Source organism: Phyllostomus hastatus, unplaced genomic scaffold (genome assembly GCF_019186645.2).
Source record: "Phyllostomus hastatus isolate PE091 unplaced genomic scaffold, TTU_PhHast_1.1 phas_scaffold_93, whole genome shotgun sequence".
Taxonomy (NCBI): domain Eukaryota; kingdom Metazoa; phylum Chordata; class Mammalia; order Chiroptera; family Phyllostomidae; genus Phyllostomus; species Phyllostomus hastatus.
This window is the reverse complement of record NW_025334042.1, coordinates 5,821,036-5,844,955: the sequence shown is the minus strand read 5'-3', so window position 1 is coordinate 5,844,955 and position 23,920 is coordinate 5,821,036. Positions and strand designations below refer to the sequence as shown.

The 23,920-nt window shown below is 37.6% G+C and overlaps 1 protein-coding gene and 1 pseudogene across 2 annotated transcripts in view; one reads left to right on the top strand and one right to left on the bottom strand.

The window, feature by feature from the left end:
* Window positions 1–9,040: 9,040 nt before the first annotated feature.
* Window positions 9,041–23,920, top strand: part of FRS2 (fibroblast growth factor receptor substrate 2) — a 102,044-nt gene continuing 87,164 nt past the window's right edge. For both annotated transcript variants that reach the window (XM_045829270.1, XM_045829271.1), the window contains exon 1: window positions 9,041–9,167. The gene's annotated coding sequence lies outside the window, so the exon portion shown is untranslated. The remainder of the gene's footprint in view (window positions 9,168–23,920) is intronic.
* LOC123812491 lies at window positions 22,064–22,411 on the bottom strand (annotated as a pseudogene).

Here is a 23,920-nt window from a genome sequence, read left to right as displayed (position 1 = left end):
TCTTTCCCAGACAACTTGTATCTACCTCTGCATATAAAATACCCTCTCCACAATGCATCATCAGGTGCTTAGCATGTAGACAATAGTTAAACCTTTGGACCTGGATGTGATCACCAAGGGAAGAAACATAGTTGGAGAAAAAGAGAAAGGACTGACTTTGGAGCACCCCAAATTTAAGAGATTGGGGAGAAGAGAAAATATATCGGGGAAACTACTCCCTTTTAGTACAGAGGCAGCAGCATCATTTTTGGAAATAATTGTTATATGACAATATAAAGTTAGAAACCATTCTATTCTGTGTGAATGTGCCCTAATTTACATAGGCAGTTCTCTGTTCCTCCTGTTCTTATAACTGTTCCTCCTGTTCCCCGTTACTTTATCCTCACTCCAATCTACTCCACATCCTGTTTAAGTTAACCTTGGACTAATTTTAGTCATTTGTGCCTGGATAGAAAATGGAAAATTGGTTAAGTACAATATATTACATTTATAAGATGAAATTGTTAAATTACTATTTTTAGTAAGAAAACACTCACAAAATAATGTTGAGTGAATAAAGCACAATCCCAGTTTATACACAAACATGCACACTCACGTATACACACAACCAGAAAAAAATTCCATGTTACCCATCAGAAGTGTAACATTTCTGGGTGGTGGGTTTCCAGGTGACTTTCCTTTTTTTATGCTTTGATGTGTTTTGCAAATTTCATTCATGAACAATAGTTCATGAAAAGTTCATGAAAAACATGAACTTTTTCTAAAAGTGTACTTTAATTATGTCACTTCACAGGCAGAAAACCAGCTTTGATTCTTTAGTGCCTGAAAGGGCAATGCCCAAATACCTTAATTTAGTGGTGAAGACCTTTCAGACTCAAGGCCCGAACTGTTTCAGTTAAAAGGATCTGCTCAGTGTCTTCTCGATGTTCCTACTTCTATACTTTTTTGAAAGCTAGGATTTTTAAAATTTTCCTCCTCTATAGGTAACTTCTACAAATCCTTGAAGACACTGTTTAGGTCTATCTCTTCCTTGGTCCTAAGACCATGAGTCCTGGAAGAGGTCCCCAAATACTAATGGCTCTATTATTCATCCAGCATCGACTACAGGATGCTTTGCATTCTTATAGTTCTTTTTCTATGAGTTCATAATTTATCTCCCCAACTGACATTTTTGTTTCTTGAAGGACAGGTTCTGTGACTTAGAGTCACACGCTGTGAAGATTAAAAAAGGGTTGTATCACAATGCCAGACACCAGTACAGAGCTCTAAATATATTGTCTTGGTAGTCCCTGAGCCACTTTGTCTTGTTCACAGTGTGTAATAAATATTTGTGTGTGTGTGTATATAAATACACATATACAAACTCTGGATCCTCTTTACATATGTGTTTGCATTTTCTAAGTGCATTGAGCTTATTGAAGAATAAGAATACAATTTCAGCAGTTAATTATTATAAAGAAAATACTTTAAGGGAGAAAACTGTATTTGAACAATGATTAAAATTAAAAAAAGAAAATGAGCAAATGTAAAAAAAAAAGAAAATACTTTAAAAACCATATAGTTATGAAGTATTGCTTAAGCATTCTTTCCTCCTTCACAAAAGATCACTGGTCTTTTCTTCAGGGGGTGTTCCTTTCGTGCTGTCTCCTGAAATACAATGCAGCTTTGCTCTTCTTCCTTACTCCCTGGCTCCCAAGTCTAATCTCTGTATGCACTCTACCGTCGTAGGTAAAATGCTTTCCTGCCTCAGTGAAATCTAGCTCCCAGATGGATTTCTGTTGGTTTAGGGAGCAACTTGAGGATTTTGCATTTGGCACTGTTCAATTTTCTTGGCATCTCTCCATAGTCACCATTTAGAAAGCTCCTGGTCGGCAGGATTTCTCTCCATCACACATTCTGTGGAGATTACAGGTTGTAATGCATTGGCTTGAAAATGTGGTGGAAAATGAAATTTTCTTTACCAAGAAAGGAAACTTTTGAAACTCAAATCGTTCTAATAGGACCCTTATACAGGAATAGTTCTTAGTGGAGTAAAATGGCAGATATGGTGAAAGTTCCTTCTCATACAGATTACTACTAAGTAAATACCACTATGTTTAAAATCACTCACACAAATAAAGCAAGTTGCAAAACAATATCATTATATTTATGTTCTAAAAAAATATGTGTATGTATACTTATAAAATAAGGTTGGATTAAGATCTTCAGGAAGGTGCTGAGCACTTAAGAGCTTCTGCATATGAAGTAATATCCTATTATTTACTTTAAGATTAAAACCATGTTAAAGTTATAGCCCTGGCCAGGTAGCTGAATTGGTTAGAGCATCATCCTAATACACCAAGGTTGCCGGTTCGATCTATGGTCAGGGCACATACAAGATCAACCAGTAAATGCATAACTAAGTGGAACAACAAATTGATGTTTCTCTCTCCCTTCCCCCTTCCTCTCTCTCTCTCTCTAAAATCATATAAAAAATAAATAAAACCATGTCAAAATTAAGTAAGCATAAGGAAGTCCCAACATAAAATTCTGATTTTATGTCTATGCATTTGTAAAAACATCTAATTCTCTATAATTTTTTTTGTCCTGGTTTGCTGATGCCTTAAGTACATACTTCATCTACCTATTGAGTAATCCTGTTTTGTTTATGTGAGCGCAAATGCACAGAAAAAGGCGTGGAAAGGAATACACCAGGAAGGAATGAGGTGGAGCATTCCATTTTACTATTTTTTCCTAATCATCTATAACCAAAATATAGTCATTTATTTCATGCACAATTATTGAACACAAACAAAAACACACTGGGAAAGTAAAATACTTCACCTTTTCTTTCTTTTTGCAAGTGAAATATTAAAATGTTTAAACTTGATAAATGTTAACATAACTGGGGGGCAACTCAAGTTATCCCCCAAATCGAGTGTATTGATTTTTCTTTCTTTTTAATCCAATAACAGGGTTAGATAGCTGCCCACTATCAGGATTCTTTCGGATGCTGCTGCTAGTCATCATCATCACTAACATACATCGAGCTCTTACAGGCTGCCAAGTACTGGTACAGAGCTCCACATGTATTAATCTGTTGAGCTGTCCCAAAAATCCTGTGAAGTGGGACTTACTATCACTGTCATTTTACAGTTGAAGAAAAGGAGTCTGGAGAGGCGTAACTGTCTTGTGTGAGCTGGGTCACACCGTGGGCAAGTGATGGGACTGAGATGTGTCTCTGGCAGACTGGCTTCATATTCTGCATAGGAAAGAAGAGGGGAGTGGAACTAGTGTGGGGTTTAAGATTTTTACTTTATTTCATGGTTGGCATATACACTTTTGTCTAACTGGGAGCTGAGTAAAGGCATCTGGGTCTGGTGGATGTGTTGGTTGAAAATTACTATTATTATAAGGATGATTATTATAGTATTTAGTAATTATGCAATGCTTTATACTTCAAAGAACTGTGCTTTATGATCATTTATTAGCTATGACTCAGAATATCTCTACCATATAAGATGCATTTAATCATGCATATTTTGCAGAAAGAGAAACTGAGGCAGAATAAGATAAGCCACATCTTAATAAAGAGTGAAGATGAAATGCAACCTCTTAAATTTCTGAGGCTCAGAGAAACAACTCAATCTGGACAACAACAAAAGTTTAATATTTTAAACCTCTTAAAGGAAGGTGTTGGTTCCAACATTTTTCTCAATATTTCATTAATTAAAAATTAAATGTGAAATATGCTAAAAATTGATGACCATTTCCTTTTAGTTCTCTATTTTGAGCTTTTACCGCACTTATGCTCTAGTTCACTTTTGCTCTAGTTCAGCCTTGCTGTCTCCCATTTCTCCACACTAGCACAACTTGACTACAGATACTGGTTTTCAGTGTCAATATTATGTTGCTTCAAATTGCTTCTATTGTCTTTAAAAGATGCCTTTTGTTCACCATATGCAGAGGACTCTTCACAATAACTTTCAATAAATACAAACTTTGTTTAAGAATTATATTGGGATTAAAGAAAGTCCTAGATGTCTGGCAATTTGTAAACCTCAAAATGGAAGATTATAAGCTCATCAGTATGACTTGGGGTGGGATGGGGAGAGAGATGAGAAAGACCTGTTTGGTTTACTGCAGCACCCTATAAAAGGCCTGGAAGAAATACATGCACTCTTTCATAACTCTGGTAGTCTTTTTCAGTTGGAAGGCAGTCATGACTGTAGCGCATGGGAAAGGCTCAATAAGTATTAATTTAGTGGTTAAAACCATGCCTGTAGAGACAGACTACCTGGGTTCTAATCCTGGCTATATTACTTGTTAATTACCTGAACTAGCTGTGCTTATGTTTCTCCATCCAGAAGAAGATAAAAAAACGATCACACTCCATAAGGTCAGTTATTAAGACATGTATTCAAGTGTTTGCTATTATTTGTCCTTTGTATTTCCAAGGCAGTTGACAAATAATACCAGATATAACTTCATTAAAATGTTGGTAATAGCGATATTTATATTGGAATAATTAGATGTCTGCCCTTGCCTAACTTGTTTAGAAATGGTACAGTGTGGTGCCACACAATTTTATACCCCAGAAAAAAATTAAAATTACTTCAGAATACATTGGAATAAATAGTTATCAGCACGTGTTTTATACTTGTTTCTCGAAAACATCCATATGATCATACATATCAGTGGTTCCAAACTCAGTGTCTATCATGAAGATTTCACAGGCAAGAGAGACCAACTCACTGTACAGCTTGAATACAACTGCTGCACTTGAGCCCCGGCCAGGTAGTTCAGTTGCTTGGAGCATCATCTGTAAACACCAAGGTTTTGTGTGTTCAATCTCCCATCAGGGCATGTCCCTAGGTTGCAAGTTCAGTCCTGGTCAGTATGTATATGGGAGGCATCCAGTTGATATCTCTGTCTCTGTCTTTGTCTCTGCCTCTGACTTTCTGTCTCTCTATCTCTCTCAAATCAATGGATATATCCATGTATCCTTGGGAGAGGACTTAAAAAAAAAAATCAACCAAGGGCCCAGGCAGATTTGGGTCTGTTGGTTGGAGCATCATCTAGTACACCCAAAAGGTAGTGGGTCAGATTCCCAATCAGGGCACATACCTAGGATGTGAGTTTGATCCTGGGTCAGGGCACTTATCGATGGATGTTTCTCCTTCCCTTCCTCTCTTTAAAAAAAAATTAAGAAATAAAAAAATAAAGCTGCCGCATTTGAGCTAAAGACACTGATGCCTTGTGGGATGCATGCCCAGTTGGCCAGTGTCTATATTTTCAAGGGACTCCAGAAACTGGGATTACTTTTTTAATGTGGCATTTCTCAGTTTAAAATTTTGGCTTAATATATTTTTTGGTACGAAACTCTGTGGGTCCAACAACACACTCGAGGGCCATTTGTCAAATCTCTGCCAATTATACTAGTACCTACATAGGAGTACTCCGTGCTGTCATTCATAGCAGCAAATGCTTTCCAAGCACTTGTGCCAAGGCCCAGATACAAGGTAGGGAAGACAAAACATGACAATCTTCACAAAACTCACAAGTCTAGTGGGGAGACAGGCAATAATGACACAGGAGAGAGTGAAAAATACCACATCTGCTGGTGGTTTAAGTATTTGATCAGGCCCACTATAAAAAAACCCTAAAAACAAAGAACCTCATTATTTGAAAGCTTGGCAAATGGTGGTACCCAAGTAGATGGCTTTTTTGTTTAACAAAACACCTTAGTGGATTTAGGGGGTGGGAGCTATGCATAGAAAGAGCCACAGCCTTGCACAGTTGAGGGACCATTCCTATTGTAGCCTCTGCAATTGGCACCCCCTCGAGCCCCATTCAGGTTGTATTCTTTGTGAACAGTGCCCCTTGGAATTGTACAACTGGGCTGTTCTGGCAATAAACACAGGCCTGGAGTCTGGCCTGAGAGGAGGATTGAGAGCTAAATTCTTTACATAATAAAGTAAGGGGGGGGGCGAGTAACAGGAATTTGAAGTCTTTACCTAGTGGGTAGAGGCAGGAGGATGGAGAGGTGCCTGTAATGGAGAGAAGACAGGTTTGCAGGAAACAGCTGTAGGATGAAGATGCCCCCCACCCCCCAATTTGGCAAAAACTGGAGACTATGAACCTGGTGAGGGATTCCCTGTAATTTGGAAGAGTGACACAAAATCATCTTTCCTCTTCTTTAGCTTTCTTTAACTGACAAATGAAGTCAAACAACTGTTTTGTTGGCATCAAGTAGAGCCTTCACACCTCTTCTGCGTGAATTAGGAGATAACCAGGAAAGGTGCAACGCTCAGGCTCACATAGCAACACTTGGCTAAATATAAAGTACTACAATAACTTGCCTTTTAACTGTTTTTCTTCAAAAAGCTCAAAGTGCTTACACTTTTATTTCCTCATTTGTTCTAACATTCCAGTGTGGGAGGGGCTGATTTATGATAACATTAGTTATAGATGGAGGAATGGAAATAGAGATTAAATCACTTACTCAGTGTTACATAGTTGGGGTGGTGGAGCCCGCACAGGAATTTGGTTCTCCAAGCTTCTGCCATGAAGTGGAAAGATCATGAGTTTTGGAATTAGAAGGATCTTTGTTTGAACAACCCTGATTTCTGCCCCTTAATAAAAATGTGGCCTTAAGTCAATTATTTCATCTAAGTCCCTGTTTTTCTCTTCTGTAAAATTAAGACCATAAAACTTCATAGTAGTGCAGTGAAGATTATTTTAGAAAATGCACATAAAGCCCTGGCACAGAATAGTTCTCCAATAAGATTAGTTCCACCCCCCAACCCAGGGTTATCTGGTTAAATTTCAGTACAAATTTAAAGTAATAAAAAAAGAATCTCACATTAGTACTAATTTTTTTCTAGCCTCATCTCCCACTGACAACAAGACATGAATAAAAATGTTTCAATACATCATTTAATTCAATGGGAAGAACTGTGTTTCTGTAGACTTATTCCTGTTGGAGGCAACTAGAAAAAAAGAGGAATATGTGGAAGACAAGAGAGTAGATAGAGTACAAAGGTTCTAAGCCTTGAGAGTGTACCAGAATCACCTGGAAGGCCTGTTTAAAACAGATTTCTGGGACCCACCCCAGAGTTTCTGATTCACAGGTCTGGAGTGGGGTGTAATTATTTGCATTTGTAACAGATTCACAGATGATGGTGATGCTGGTAGCCCAGGGACTAGACCTCAGAGAAACACTAACATGATTAACTATAATTCTGGTGTTGGAGCTCAGCAATCAGTGTTTTACCAAGACCTCCAGGTGATTCTGAGGCACTCTCAAGTTGGAGAGCCACTGGCAGAGTGGTGAAAAGCTTCTGAGGAGACAGACCCACATTCAGATTCTGACTGCACCATTTACTAGTTAGATGACCATGTTCAATGATAACCCTCAAGAATTTCTGTGCCTCTCAGGAAGTCTGAGAACGTCTGTGATTTAGGATTCCTCTCACTCTTCCTCTAAGCTCTTGATGGAAAGAGAAGTTAGTGAGTTCTGCCAACCCAGGCTCTGTTTTTTATTCCTTTACACTCCAAGGCATGAAAGGCTGCTTAAATTTGGGCATTGGGAAAGTATTTACAAACACTTCTGTGATCACAAAAATAAAATAAACAAGACGCCGCTGTAAATAAAGCCAATAGCAAAGGCATAGTTTGTACCTTAAATTCATAATAATGGGTTGTAAACCATTTCCATTTCCCCTGCCTTTTAAAGTAGAAAATTAAAAAAAGAATCTTCCTCCCCCACAGATGCTTGTAAATTTGTTTTGCAGATAGTATGCATGCTAAGAGGCTTTATTTCCCCTGTATGTGGCCTGAGATACAGAATCTGCCTCAGATGTTTGATGCCTTCTTGATTTTGTAGGGGAGGAATCCCTTCCGCCCCCGCCCCCCGCCTTCATTCCCTGTCTGGCAGCTGACTGTGGGTCCTCATGCTGTCTTGGTTCACAGTGTCACAAGTATCCAGGCTGGCCACAGGACATTCTTTGGCTCACCTACCTTCATTTTTCCCATTACAAAAATCTCTACTCTTCTTTTATTTCCTTAATTAACCTTCTTCTGTGGTTTAATGCCAATCCAAAGTTTTCCAAATTACTCCCTGTTACAGTAACTCTATGAAGAGAAATTGTTCCTACTGATGATGAGATATGAGAATCCTGCTTTTATTCAGTCCTGCGTTGGTACTTGCTACACTGAAGTGTTTATCACACATTTTCACTTTAAATTCCTACAATTCAGAGATTATTATACATGTGTACACACACGGAGACATACACATATCAGATATTACAAATGAGGAAACTGAGGCTTAGTTTAGAGAGGTCAAGCAACTTGCCAGGGGTGAAAAAAAATAACAGGACCCAGGCAATAAGTAAAAGTAACAGGACCTAGGTTCTTGGCCTCTGTTGAATTTCCAAGTGATGATGGAATATAGAAATATAATTTGGTCCTTGCACTTAAAGAATTTAAAAATGTTAGAAGTAGATGAGATTTTTTACACACAACACAAGTTAAAATCAAGAGCCAATGTTTATGGTATTGAGTTTGGCATCTTTGACTGCTTTCCTCTTCTGCAAGGCGTACATAACAGTACCAATCTCAAGGGTCTTGGGGATTCATTAACTGAGTTAAGCACCTGAAGCTCTTAAAAGGGTGCCTGACAGGTTGTAAACCTTCAGTATACGTTAACTATTACTATTTTCAAAGGAGGCAGAATGGAATAAATACTGGAGAGACGGGAGGCTGGGTGCATGCTGTAGACCCCTGTCATCTAAATTTTCCGAGCATCGATGTCCTCCTATGTAAAATTAGGTGGCTGGATTGGAACAACCCCAAGGGCAGCAGTAGTCTGGGGAACAGAGGTGCCACGGGGCAGAAAGGATTCTCAGGGAGTCCGGGGGCGGATTTGCCGGCGCCAGGAGGGAAAGGCCCCGCCCCGCCCCGGAGGCTTTGGAAGCTCCAGCCCGCGAGCAGTTCCGGTGCCAAAACCCATCCCTCTCCCGCTCCCCCGGAAGTGCTTTTCCAAGGTTTGGGCCAGAGAGAGGCCTGTAGGCACAGCGGCGGAGGCTCTACCGCCTCCGAGTAGGGGCTCCTTCCTGGATCGGAACCTGGGGACCGGTGCCCACCGACCTGCGCCCTGACCCTTCCCAGCGCCCGGGCCAACAGTGAGTGGCCTGGGGAACAGCCTGGGACGGCTGTGGGCCCTGTCGGGGTTGGCGCTCTGGGGCCCCAGCTGCCTGCTACGGACTGTGGGCTCCTAGCTGCGGGCTGGACTGTCGGGGTTCCGGGAAGCGGGTTGTCGACAGCCCCGTCTTTGCCGAACTCCCGGGGCAGGAGGGAACTGGCCGTGGGGTGGGCGGGGCGGAGCCGGGGAGTGGGTTCACTGAGCTGTTGTTGCTTTTGGGACTGGAGAGTGGAGCTGCGCTGGGCCGCGGTCCTTCCGATCCCCTCTTTTCTGCTCCCTCAAATGTTCGCGCTGTCTCTCAGATTTGTTTTTTTTTTTGTGTGCGACCTGGGTGGGGCTGGGAACCTGGACATCAGATTCAATCTTGGGATCCACTTCCCGACTTTTTTTGTCCTCTGGGTTTGCATTCGGGCTCCGTAATTAGCCCGGGTCCCAGAGGTGTTGCCTCCTCAATCCCAGGGTGCGGCAAGGCGTGTGTAGAAGCCCGGGATCTTTTGCAAAGCTTTTCGTCCAGACGCGCCTATGGGTTGCCCGGATCGGTTTGGACTGCGCTTGGGACCGGTTGTGGATAGGTCTGTGGCACCAGTGTGCCTCCCGTAATCTTTAGTGACTGGAAAGCTTGCTCAAGCAATTGTTTAAGGCATTTAAAATGAACAAGTTGAGGAGAATCGGTTCAGACAAGTTTCCTTTATTTTCTTGCAGACGTAAAAATGATGCTATTCTCTAATCTGTATTCCTAATTTCTGTGGCTATTTGAAGTCACCGTTGTATGGTGAGTTCAGTCTGCAGTTGTTGTACAAATGGATTGCAGAGGGTGCGAGAATTGTTACACCTCTTCCTTGAAATTTTTATACCTCCTTTTTTGGAACTGTCTTTTTCCTTCACTTTTAAAGAGTTTTTCTCGGTAACTTCTGAGATTCCTTATACTGTTAACAGCAGTGCACAGTTCACACGGGTGGGCAGGAGTGATTTTTTTTTAATATTTTCTTTTTTTTAAACTTAAGTGTTTAGCTTGGATAAGTTGAGAATTTCCTAAACGAGAAAGCAATGTAAGCATTTTTAACGAACAGATTTTAGGTAATAAATGCTGCTGAAACTTTTGTAGGAGATGAGGATTTTCCACACTTAATAGTAATTTTTCAATTATGATCATAAGAGAATGTAGTTATTGTAGTTTATGACTATAAGCAGATGACCAGTGTTTTTGCAGTGTGAAGTGTACACAAACTACCTTTGTGATGCATGTGACACTTTCCCCCTTATATATTAGGATTTATACTGACGTTACTTAAGTACTTATCTCATTTTCTCTCCTCCCACTGACTGGGGAGGTAATATGAATTAGGGAAAAATAGACTGGAGTGACAAGTTTTGTGAGCTCTCCTATGCAAAAGTAAATTTATTTCAGGGTTTTTTGATCTTCGGGCAAATGGTGGATGATTTTTAAGTTCCTGGAAAAGATTGTGGGTGGAAGGTTAGTGGCTCTACATTTACATTCAGATAGAAACTGTAGATTCTTAGCCATTTGGAGTGGTTAATTGTTTAGAGCATACAGTTAGAATATTGTAATGGGGAGAAACTGGAAAAGGAGTCAAGTTAGATATGGTTATGGATCCATACTGGTGGTAGTTAATGTCTTTTGAAGGGATGTATTTCAAAATTATAACAGTAAAAAAAGATACTTGGGGAAAACCAGATACCCTTAGGCATTGTACATTTTACTGTGTCCAAGTCAATTTAATAGATACTGAACATTTGCATTGTAAATTATGTTCTTCAGGTCAATTCAAATTGAACATTTGCTATGTTAGACAAACATGTGGGAGCAAATAAAGATACAGCCCTAGCAACTAAGATTCATGTTTGGGCAGTAATTTTCTATGGAGTGTCAGAAATTATGAAGAGATGAATTATATTGTTTAAACATACTAAACAGTTTTTCTAATCGGAGGTGGTATGTGCTTCATGAAAAGCATTAATAGGCTTTGTAGGATACAATGATTAAGTCTTTGGTCTTGAGGAATCTGAAATCTAGAAGGGGATGTAAGGTATTTGCATAAAAATTTATAACTTAAAGAAATACATGTAAATACGTAGGTTTGACCTAGAGTATGGAGTTGTATGAAAGGAAAAATGGGTTCATTTTTAGCTGGAGTAATTATGGAGAGTGGTGGAGGTATAGTAATACTTCTAAAGTTATGTCTGAAGCTGTTACTTGTTGAGCAGTAAGTGACCACCAGGCTCTGCTAGTTGGGGACTATGTAGCTAGCAGATAGCAGAGCCCTGATTTGAATCCAGATCTGCCTGGTGCCAAAGCCTGTGTGTTTCCACTACATCATGTTGTCTCCCGGTAAACTGATGACCTGAGTTCAGCATTGCAGAGGGTAAGACTTTTTTCTAAGAGAAAAATTTAGGTGTTGGGAATGGGTGGATGAAGAAGGCTTTTCAAATAAAGAGAATGATGTGAGCACAAGTGTGGAGGAGGGAACAGTTCATGGTGTACTGAGAGAAAAGTTAGAATACCAGATTACTTAGAATATCAGGTTCATTTTGGGAACTGAAAGGTGAGGTTTGAAATTTAATTTGGGGCTGGAACTTGTTTAAATGCTTTAAGTAGGAGTTCAACATTTGGGAGGTAATGGGAAACTACTAAGGTCTAACACTGTAGTGTGTAGAATTTTTTGTTGTATAAAACTGACTTTCAATATATAGAGTTGACCCTTGAAAAATGTGGGTTGGAACTGAATGGGACAGTTTATATGTGGATTTATTTTTTTCATTAAATATGTATAGTACTGTAAATGTAAATTTTCTTAACATTTTCTCTTGCTTTATTGCTAGAATACAGCATATAATACACAAAACATATAAAATATACAGGGTGGGCAAAAGCAATTTTACAGTTGTGTGGAAGATAATACAATAAATAATAATAGAAGAATAAACTCAGTTTTGTGTACTCACAACTGTAAACCTACTTTTGCCCCACCCTGTATGTTGATCGCCTGTTTATGTTATTGGTGAGGCTTCTGGTCAACAGTAGGCTGTTAAGTTTTGGGGAAATCAAAAGTTACATGTGGGTTTTTGACTTGTGGGGTGGGGGGGTTGTTGGTGCTCCTAACCTCCACGTTGCTCAAGGGTGGACTGCAGTGTAAACACTGGGCAGTGCAATGGTGGCATTGAGATGATTTAGTAGGAGGGGTTGGGGAAGGTTTGGAGGAGGTGGAAGCTGAAGGCTAGGTTTATTTATTTTTAAAATATTTTTGTTTATTTATTTTTAGAGAGAGGGAAAGGGCAGGAGAAAGGGAGAGAAATATCCATGTGAGAGAGAAACATCCATTAGTTGTTTCTCACTCATCCCTGACAGGGACGTGATGGAACTGGTGACCTTTTGCTTTGTGGGAGGATGTCCAGCCAACTGAGCTGCACCCATCAGGGCAAAGCCATATTCATTTTAAGTGTGGATGATGGCAATGGTGGTACTTATTATTAATATGGGAAAGGGGGTGCATAATATATCAGTTTGAATATGTTGAATATGTTTTTTTATATGCTTGCCAAACACTGGAAATGCCCAGAGGCTTTGGGAAATGTGGGTTTGTAGTTCATGAGAATGCAGTGCTAGGCATATATTAAACATGGGTGTAGGTCATAATACAAAACATGTACTAGTTCAGTCTATATAAGGAGATGAAAGAATCAAGGGAGAGTTTAGAGAGGAAACTCTCTAGATGGCATCTATTTAAAACAGAAGGAAAAGACACTAAATAGATAATTTTATATAGTGGGAAAAGAACTTGGTAATCTGTGTACTCCTTCATGTTGCAGATTCAGATGAGATAGAAAAAGTCTGATCATCAAAAATCCAATTGGGAATAAAATTTTCTTGCTATTGCTATTAAGAATACTATGCTATCATTGCCCTAGTTCAGGGAGGATAAACTGTTTCACATTCATTTGGTCTAGACTCTCAGACTTTGGTAATTTAAGACCTGTTTGGTTGTTTCTTTTGGACATTTGCTGGCAAGTGATAAGTGAAGATTTAGAAGTAAATCTCTGATACAGTATTCTGTTTATTTATAGGTATGACTTTCAATTTTGGTTTCCATATCAAGAACTTTTAATTATTCAAAGATAATTTTTATGCCTCCTATTGCTACTGGCTGGTAATAGTGCCTTTCATAGAAAATGGTATTTTATTACATATTTTTCTTCTAAGTCTCTGTAATACATACTTTTAAAAAAGATTTTATTTATTTGTGTTTAGAGAGAGGGGAAGGAAGAGAGGGAGAAAGGGAAACATCCATGTGTGAGAGATACATCGATTGTCTCTTGCATGCCCCCAACTGGGGACCTGGCCCCACAAACCAGACATGTGCCCTTGCTTGGGAATCCAACCGGTAACCTTTCGGTTAGCAGGCCACCACTCAATGCACTGAGCCACGGCAACCAGGGCAATACTTTTGATTAATATGAATAGTTTTCTCTCTAGGTCCTGATTATCTTAGAGGGATAAAATAAGATACTTTTAACCATCATATAATGACATATATTTGGTTGGCCAAAAAGTCCATTTGGATTGTTTTCCATAAAACAAAGATACATTTTTCATTTTCACCAATAATTTTATTGATTTGGATCTTTTGAGTATGTCAGCTGTCTCCTGCTACTCACTGGCTTCCAGTGGGCAGAGGCCAGGGGTGTTGCTACACATCTTCCAATACATAAGACACCCCACAGCAAAGAATTATTTGGCCAAAGTGTCAATAGTACTGAGAAACTTAGCACACCACTTTTGACACATTTGATCAATCACAGCACCTTCTCCATACACTGCACAAGTTTTTTGTGTGTGTTTTAGTTGCAATTTTACCTTTCTTGAAATAATAAAGTATGATACACCAAAAATGTTGTGTATCTTCTTCCATCTTCAATATTAAAATGGCTGCACAAAAATTCACCAATTTTGGTAAGTTTTTTAAAAAATGCACACTGATATGACGGCTGTCACAATACAGTCTAACAAAATTGTTTTGAATGAAGTTAAAGACAACTAAGCACTACTAGAGTCATTGTACAGAAAAAACTAAATGAACTTTTTGGCCAGCCTAATATATAAAATCTATTTTAATTTGGAAACTATTTAAGAACTATGAATTTATAGAATTTTGTGTGGTTTTCTGTTTAGATATTTAAGTAAGGGGAATCTGTATTAGTGTATAAAAGATTGTAATAGTTCGCAAAATGAGGCTTATAGCTGTAACTTTTTGAGGGCAAGTTTATTAATTTTAGGCTGAGTTACCATGGAAGTGTTTATTTTCTTCTGGAAATTAATACGTTCATTTTGTTTTTTAGGGATATGTTTTTTTACTATATATCACAGGAACTTGGGACAGTCCTAAGTAAGAGTCCTGCGTCAGTGTTGTTGGAGGCAGGGGGTTTTGTGTGTGCTTTGTCTGGGCTGGTTGGCTTAGTTGCAGTGAGCCTGGTATTAATGAGGCAAAGGTCAGGAGTTCCATTTAGCTTCATTCTGAATGATGGCTAGGGAGTACACCTCTGACTCTTGCCAGCTGTCTTGGAAATTCCTCAGTTGTCATTGGGCACAAAGGTGACTGGATTAGGGCCTATCTTTATAGCACTGGAAGAATATTAGAGGAAACATTGTAATGGTTAGGAACTTTGGCTCTGGAATTATACAGACCTGTGTCAGATTCTTGGTCTGTGACCTTGGGAGAGTCCCTAAACCCCTTCAAGCCTGTATTTCCTCATTATTGAGTAGGTTAATATTTTGTTTGGGCATGTCTTACTGTTGCTTTCTTTTTCCAAGTGGGAGTTAGTTGTTTAGACCTGTGATTCCCAAACGCTACTATATAGAGTGGTGTCAGTCCACGACAACATTTTTACTTGTCTGAAGTGAAATGAGAATGAGCTAGTTTTTCTTAAAGCCAAATCCATTGACGTTAAAAGATATTTTTTTCTAAAATTACCTTTTACCATTTTTGGTGTAAGCCTGTTAGTTCTTTTAGGAAATAATTGTGATGGTAAGTAATTGGTAGTTATTTTCTTTTTAAATGTACTTAGCAAAATAAAAGTGGCACCTTTGATTTATTATATATTTTTTAAGATTATGGTTCTGTGAAATCTGATCATCTTGGTTTAAACAGAACCCGGGTTTTGGGGGAGAGTACTTATCCAACATATTTATGCATATTCAGGTTAGGTTTGTGGTACAGTCTGCCCTTGTACTACCCTACAGGGACTGTATTGGGATTCTCACAGCCATTGAATTTAACTTTGTCAAGTTTTACACAACTTATAGTACATTTCAAGGGGCAGTTCAGATTGCTTTAAATTGAGTTCAAACAAGTTTCTTGAAATTACTTGTTTAAGGCTGTGTTTCCCAACCACAGTCCCAGGAGGAAATTGGCTGTGGGGGCTGCCTGAGGGTGCTTGCTGTAAGTCACTGCTCTGTTGATTAGGCAACAAGATAAAAACCTTGCCTTTGACATAGTTGGGTAGTAGAAACTGACTTTCCTTTTCACCTCTTCTGCAGGAAAGATCCTTGAAGCTACAGCAAGAAAAGCTTTTTTATTTAGCATAGCAAGTAAACCTTGTACAAATATCAGTATTCAGAATGTTTCCTAGAGAAAGAATAGTTCAGCACTTTGCGTAATCGGTTATGTAAGTGGAGCCACAGAAGTCCTCCTGGGGACACAAACCAATTATTAGCATAAGCGCTTATTGAAACTGCGTTCAGTTGTCTATATGAGAAGCTTATTGACTCCCTGGTTCACTTGGAATGTGTGTGGGGGTAACTAAAGGTGAAAACCTTGCATAAGTGACTATTAAATTAAGGCTTAACATTTGTTTCCTTTGAGTGTTTTTGATTAGTAACTTTAAATATTGGGAGTGCTATAGAAATATATAGAAATGTATGTTAGACTTCCTGAAGCAAAATGTTCATGTTAGGTTGAAATAGCTTAGGCCCCCTTGTCCTTTAGTTTTCATGAAAACTGGAGGTTTGCTGCTTTAGATATTAAGGATGTTATTGTTTTATAGAGTTTTGTTGTGTAATATTGATTCTGGTTAAGTAAAAATAATCATACAGAATTCATTTATTTTAACAAAGCTTAAGTTTTTAACAATGCTTAAGTTTTTTCTATAAAGTTCTCCTAATGGCAGAAATGAATGCTATGCTCAGAAGCTAGAAATACAGTTTTGCTGTTACCTAGCAAGGACTTGCTGCCCCATGAGCATAAGCCAATACTATGGCACCTGCTTCTGATAAGAGAAAAAGCTTATATTGTGAGGTCAGCTGGCAAGAAGACTGTAGGGCAAGGCTCAGGTCTGTCTCCTCCATCCAGGGTTTGGGGCAAAATTTAAGGGTTTTCAACACCAGATCTTCCTTAGCTTTGCAGAAGGTTCTGCATTCAGGTTCTGGTCATGTCTGAGTTCTTTGCTCTGGAAAGAGAGGGTGCGGAGGGAGGGGCAGTTAGGGGTTCCACAAGTTTTTCTCCTGAGTGGTGTTCACAAGTGGTTTATCCAGGGTTTAAACTTTGGTTCTGGATCTTGTTAGAAGTAGGATAGGACCAGTTTGAGCTGGTTCTGTAGTGACATAAGTAGGACATTTCATGATGCCTATAGGCCTTTATTTTAAATATTCATAAGAATTTTGCATTTTGTGATTTTAGATGTATGTGTTTAAAACACTGTTTAGTGTTCTAAAGTATTGTCAACTAAAATTGGTACTCCCCAAAAAAGGGCTGATGTTCATTCTGTGAATGTTTGTGTTCCTGTGACATGGCTTGTATTCTAACAGTTTTGTTAGATTTTATTGTGACAGCTGTCATATCAACGTGCATTAAAAAAACATCAAAATTGGTGAATTTTTGTGTAGCCATTTTAATATTGAAGATGGAAGAAGACATGCAACATTTTCAGCGTATCTTTATTATTTTGCTTTATTCTTTCAAGAGAGGTAAAACTACTACTGAAATGCAAAAAAAAAGATTTGTGCAGGTGTATGGAGAAGGTGCTGTGATGGATTGAACACGTCAAAAGTGGTTTGTGAAGTTTCTTGGTAGTATGGACATTTTGGACATACAATTCTTTGCTGTGGGGCTGTCTTATGCATTGGAAGATGTTTAGCAGCATCCCGGTCTCTCTCACTAGAAGCCAGTAAATAGCAGGAGATAGCTGACATACTCAAAAGATCCAAATCAATAAAGTTATTGGTGAAATTGAAAATGTGTCTTTTGTTTATGGAAAAAAACTAAATGGACTTTTTAGCCAACCCAGAATTTAATTTTGGCTTGTTAAAGAAAAATCCTGCCCTGGCTGGTGTAGCTCAGTGGATTGAGCGCGGGCTGCGAACCAAAGTGTCGTAGGTTCGATTCCCAGCCAGGGTACATGCCTGGGTTGCAGGCCATAACCCCCAACAACCACACATTGATGTTTCTATCTCTCTCTCTTTCTCCCTCCCTTCCCTCTCTAAAAAACAAACAAACAAACAAATAATCTTTTAAAAAAAGGAATCCTTCAATTAAAAAAAAAATCCTTTGTTCTGGTGGTTTTGGTAGAATATCAAACAGTTCCTGACACTTTCTGTATATTTTTAACAAACAACAAGCTTTTAAAACTACTACTAAGGAGCAGTAGTTTCAGAGAAATAAAATGACTTTAAAAAGACATTTAATGAATTTTAAGATGTTCTTTTACTTTTAAGATTATTTAATTATCAATATATTTCTAGTATTATAAAAATAGCAGCACTAACAGAATGTTCTGCAGTTATGGAAATGTTCTGTATCTGTGCAATTCAACATAGTGATCTTCATATATTGAATACTCAAAATGTGTCTAATGCTACACAGGGACTGCATTTTAAATAGTATTTAATTTTTATTAGTTTGAATGTGAATAGCCACATACAGCTAATGACTACTGTATTAGACAGTGTAGCTCTCTCTCGGGTTAGGAAGTCAAGAGGGAGAAGAGGATTAGAAATCTTCATGCCACCCCTCAGTTCAATTATAGGCAAAGATAAGTGTGTAATGAAACAATGTATCTTCTTATTTCAAGTATAAAGACCAAGTTTTGTGAAGTAGTCTAGATTTTTTAGGGAGTGATCACTGGTCATTTGATTTTTTTCCCTTTTGTGTTGATATTTAAAATGTACTTTTATTGCAAAAGTGTACAGTATAATAAATGTACAATTTAAGGAATTATAAAATAAACTGCCATGTACCACTAATTAGCTTAGAAAATCGAACACCACCAGGATCTTTGAAGCCCTTTATACTCCTCCCCATTTGTCTTTAATAATTCCCCAGTCCCCCTCCCACCAGCCCTGGCAACAACTACACGGTCCGGTAGAAGTGAGACCTGCTTGAGTGCAGTTGGTAGAGTAATAATATGGGCATAATAATTTCTAGTTTTAATGTAAACATTTCATCCAAAGTGTCACATGGTGTGCTTGAGTGTGATATTGTTATGTTATAGAATTATGTGCTTATGATTTTGTAATAGAACAGGGGCGTTATTTGTGCTGGACCCTGTATTTTGCTTTGTCTCTGTGAATTTGACTATTTTAGGTACCTCATGTAAGTGGGTCATAAAGTATTTTTCCTTTCATATCAGACTAATTTCACTTAGCATGATGTCTTCAAGGTTTATTATCTGTGTTGTAGCATGTTCATTGAGTTTTACAAATTTCATGTACTATTTTTTTATTTCCAGAAGTTTCATTTAGTTCCTTTTTAATACTATCCTTTTTTGTAGTCTTATTGGTTTTCATGATCATGTTTTTGAGATATTTTTTCTTAAAAATGTATTAAATATATTTATTTTATATTTTGTATCTGATCATTCCAGTATCTTTGTAGATATGATTTTTCTGTTTGTTTTTTGCTGGCTCTTGCTCACGTACCATACTTTCTTGTTTGTTAATTTAACTATGAAGTTTCTTAGAACTCTTTCTGTGTTAATTTTGCAGTGATTTTTAAAAATTCCTCACCTGAAGATATGCTTACTGATTTTAGAGGGCAAGGGAGGGGGAGAGAGAGAAAAAAAAACATTGATGTGAGAAAGAACAAGAATCCATTACCTCTCATACATGGTTGTCTTTCATACACACTCTGACGGGGGACTGGGCCCAACCTGGATATGTGCCCTGACTGGGAATCGAACCCACACCCCTTGGTTTAGGAGATGATGCTCCAACCAACTGAGCCATATCTGCCACAACTTGCAGAGTAATTTTTAATAGTACTTTAAAATTGTATAGCTTAGAGCTTACGAGTAAACCCCTGGAGGTTAAAGTTTTTATTTTGAAGTAATTTTAGACTTACAGAAAAGTTGCAAGAATGATACAATAGGTTCTTTTATACCTTTTACACATATTCACCAATTTTTAACATTTTGTTATAGTTATCTTATGGCATATATACACATTGTTATTTATTTTTGTGAACCATTGAAGAGTATGTTGTATGCTTTCTTGCCTCATAATACCTCAGGGTATATTTCCTAAGAATTAGGATATTCTCATATGTAATTACAGTACCCCTATCAAATTCCAGAAATTTAACATTAATACTTTAATCTACACTTTATATTTCAGTTCTTTCAGTTTGATCATGTATTTGGTTGTCATTTCTTTTTACTGTCCTTTAATTGGGAAGAATTTCTTAGCTTTTCTTTGTCTTTAATTGAAGAATACTGGTCAGTTATTTTATAAAAGTTTTTCAATTTGTGTTTGTCTGATTTGCCTCATGATTTGAGTCAGGCTATTTATTATCTTCAGTCAGACTACTACAGAGTGATGTATTCCTCTCAGGATAATATTACATCTGGATATAAGTAATGTCCATTTGCCCCTTACTAATAATTTTAATTTAGGTCAAGATGCTACCTGGTTTATTCACCATACAGTTACTGTTTCCTTCCCCTTGTAACTAGTAAGCAATATGTAGGGTGGTATCCTAGTGTTTTGTTTTTTCTTAATGAAAAGCTAGATACAGTAATAGTATACCTTACGTTTGTATAGTGTCTTTTATTTTGCTTTATATTTTATGGCTCTAATTTTCATGACAGCAGTACTTTTTAAAAAAAATTTTAAAAGATTTTATTAATTTTAGAGAGGGAAGGCAGGGGGGAAGAGAGAGAGAGAGAGAGAGAGAGAGAGAGAGAGAGAAAGAAAGAGAAAGAGAAAGAAACATCAATGTGCGGTTGCTGGGGGTCATGGCCTGCAACCCAGGCATGTACCCTGGCTGGGAATCGAACCTGCGACACTTTGGTTCGCAGCCCGCGCTCAGTCCACTGAACCACGCCAGCCAGGGCATAGCAGTACTTTTTATAGTTCTGGAAACTAAGACGTAAAGACATAGCTAATAAGAGGAAGCATTGAAATTCAAACCCTGGTTTTCTTAAGATTCTTTTTACTAGCTATAGTTGCCTTTAGGTTACTAGCTAGACCATAACTTGGACATGATCTGTGACTTGTTCACCATTATATTGTCACTGACTGTTGAATGAATAAACAACATAGGCATGAGTTGCTGTTTGACTTAAATGTCTTAAATGGTGGTAGTCCTAGTGTAATTGCATTATTTTTATATATTACATACTTATATATGAATTTATTCATAATATATAATATATAAGTATATATAATATATGTTGTTGCTCAGAGCTTAAAGCTCATGTGGAAGGTGTTTCTGATGCTTTGCATAACATGCTAAGATTTTTCAGATCAGAAAGTTGATGGATTTGCACATAGCAAAGAAAATTTGGCTTTCTTGAGAGCATTATGTGATAACGATTTGTGAGGCAGATTTTCTGATACTAACTCAGTTCTTTTTCTAGGTATGTCTTTAAGATTTGGGTGATCAAAGGAAATGATTGAAGGTTTTTCCTCAGGTCAATTTTTGCATTGATACTAGGGTGTAGTGTTGGTTAAATGTCATCTTTTGACCTGGTGAATTGATAGACACTGGACCCTATCCAAATTTACCTCTTTTTTCTCTTATTTCTTACCTTCTATTCTCATTCTCAGTTAAAGCTGGAGGAACGTGGGCATTGAGTACATGAATTCATCCATTGACTAATTGATTCAGTAATAGTTATTGGGAGCTACTGGATATTAAGAACAGTGTAGTCTTTGAGGTTAAAACAATGAATTAAGATAGATGTCATTACTGTCATGTAGCACAGTCCAGAGGCAATAAATTGTCATATTTTTTGTATTAGTCACTTATGTATTTAAGTTGAATATATGTCAGAAAAATTTTATTTACACTTGTTGAAACTTTTCTGGCAAGGGAGAAAATTCTGAGGGCTATTGCTTAATTGGTTGTATAAGTATAGGTTCAAAATGGGTTAGTTAAGCTTTAATTATTTAGTTAAGTTTTAGAATTAATTTTAATTCTGAAAATTGATCGATACTTTCATTTCGATTGAAACCTTGTAATCAAACTGACCTAAGTAAATTATGTTCAGTCTGAAAACTGCCATTTGCTTCCTGTGGGGCTTGGTGAGTAGTAGGTGGTAGTGTCTTGGAAATTATACAAGGTGGGGCAAAAGTAGGTTTACAGTTGTGAGTATGCAAAATACAGAGTTTACTCATTTATTATTTATTAACTATTGTATTGTTTCCTTTTTTCTATTCAAATGGTATGTATTTATCCATAATTACTGAGCATGAATCTCCAAATATTTTATAATCTGATTTAAAGTCCTCAAATTTAAGAAACTTATACCAAGGCTTTGACTTCATTTGTGCTAAATTGTTTTTAAAATTTGTAGCTTTTTGTATTATAAAAAGCTGGTACTTGTATACATAAGTAATAAGAACTTAAAATTCATCATACATTTACATCATTTTTTAGCTTGACCTTCTAGTAAACCTTTAGCTTCATTGGTTTTGTCTGCTGTATATGGAGATCCTCCCTTGTCTGGGTGATTTAAAAGCTTAACTTTGTCAACAAGCATCTCTTATTTTTCCTTTATTGGCAGTAGGGACCTAGTATTAATGCTGCTTCCTGTGCTGTCACTTCAGGTTCAAACCCACCTCTGTAATAGCTACCTCTAAAGGCAGATTTTGGTGAACTTTGAAAAACTTGTTTGACTTGAAATTCCATATGCTTCATGACTTTGCAAAACATAATGGCCTGCAAACCCTGCATCAGTGATTGTCATTCCAACTGCTACCACTGTACTGGACATAGCTGGTGCATGGTTCTTCTGCCTCCCCCGAGAGTGTGGTTCATCCCAGAGGCTGTGACCACCAACTCCTAGCCTTCATCATAAAGCAAGGCGGCCAGCACTGCCAGGGATAAAACGTCCAGACACGGGTACCCCAGAAAACATGGCGGTGGCAACCCTTAATTATTGTATTATTTTTCATACAAACAGCTGTAAACCTGATTTTGCCCTACCCTATATATTACATGGTATATTTTACATTCCTGTATCTCCCACCCCCTCAAAACAAAGCCTAATACTATACATGTAAGCACATGTTTATTTATTTTTTTTGGCTTTTGAGGTAAAGACTCAGGATGTTGTAAAAATAGTAGGGTCTTACATCCTCTTCACTCAGTTTTCTCAATGGTGACATCTTATGTAGCAGTCATAAATTATGAAAACCGGGAAATTGATATCGGTACATTACTGTTAATTATTGACCACATACAGATTTTAAACCTTCATTTCTGTGGGTGTGGGTGTGTAGTCCTGTGAAATGTTATTCCAGGTATAGTTTTGTGTAAACACTACCACAATCAAGATACAAAATTCCTGTTGTTACCTCTGTGCATTCACACACACACACCTACCACTAGTTTTGTCATTTTGACGATGTTATCTGAATGAAATCATCCTGTATGTAACCTTTTGAGATGCATATTTTAAAGTGTAATTTGTTTTAGTACTAAAAGTAAAACAACATTTTAAAATGGTTAAACGATTGAAAAAACATATTTTGAATATACTACCCTAATATAGTCATCATTTTGGAGTTTGTTTACAGCCTTTTCCATGTGAAGTTTTATGTCATTGTTATAGTATATGTTTAATTTTGCCTGCTGCTTTTTTTTAACTTAAAATATTAAGTGTGTTCTCTGTCACCATCATATTTTTTGCTTTTATAAGAAATGTTGCTTGAAAAAACCTTTGAGCATATGGATTTCTTCATATTTTTAGTTATTTCCTGGGGCAGATTCCCAGATGCGTGACACTGAGTCAAAGGATATGAAGGTTTCTTAGTCTTGAAACATTTGGTCAAATTGTTTCTCTAAAGGATGGTACCATTAGTACTATTTCATTGTCTCCTTGTCAGAGTAGATATTAGTGTTATCACACTTCCTCCCCCAACTTAATGGGTGAAAAAGGTACTTCATTGTTCTAATTTTAGAGTGCATTTCTTTATGTAACAGTTTTCTATGAAGAGTAAAATTGATTGTAATGTCAAAATGACATGAACTTTTAAAATGTGATTTCACTTTTAAGTAATTTGGAAAAGCGCCTTAATACCTGTGCCAGTGTTCAACATTTCTGAGCAAGAGGTTGACTCACCAGTTCCATCCTCTTACCATACCTGGAACCTCTTTAGCTTACAGGTTTGTTGCCTATAAAATGATTGCCAGTTTTTGCATTGCTTCCCTCCCTGGCCTTTGCCATTGTCTTCTAGTTCCTTTTCTCAGTTTGGATTCTTGACCTTTCCCCATGTCTGTT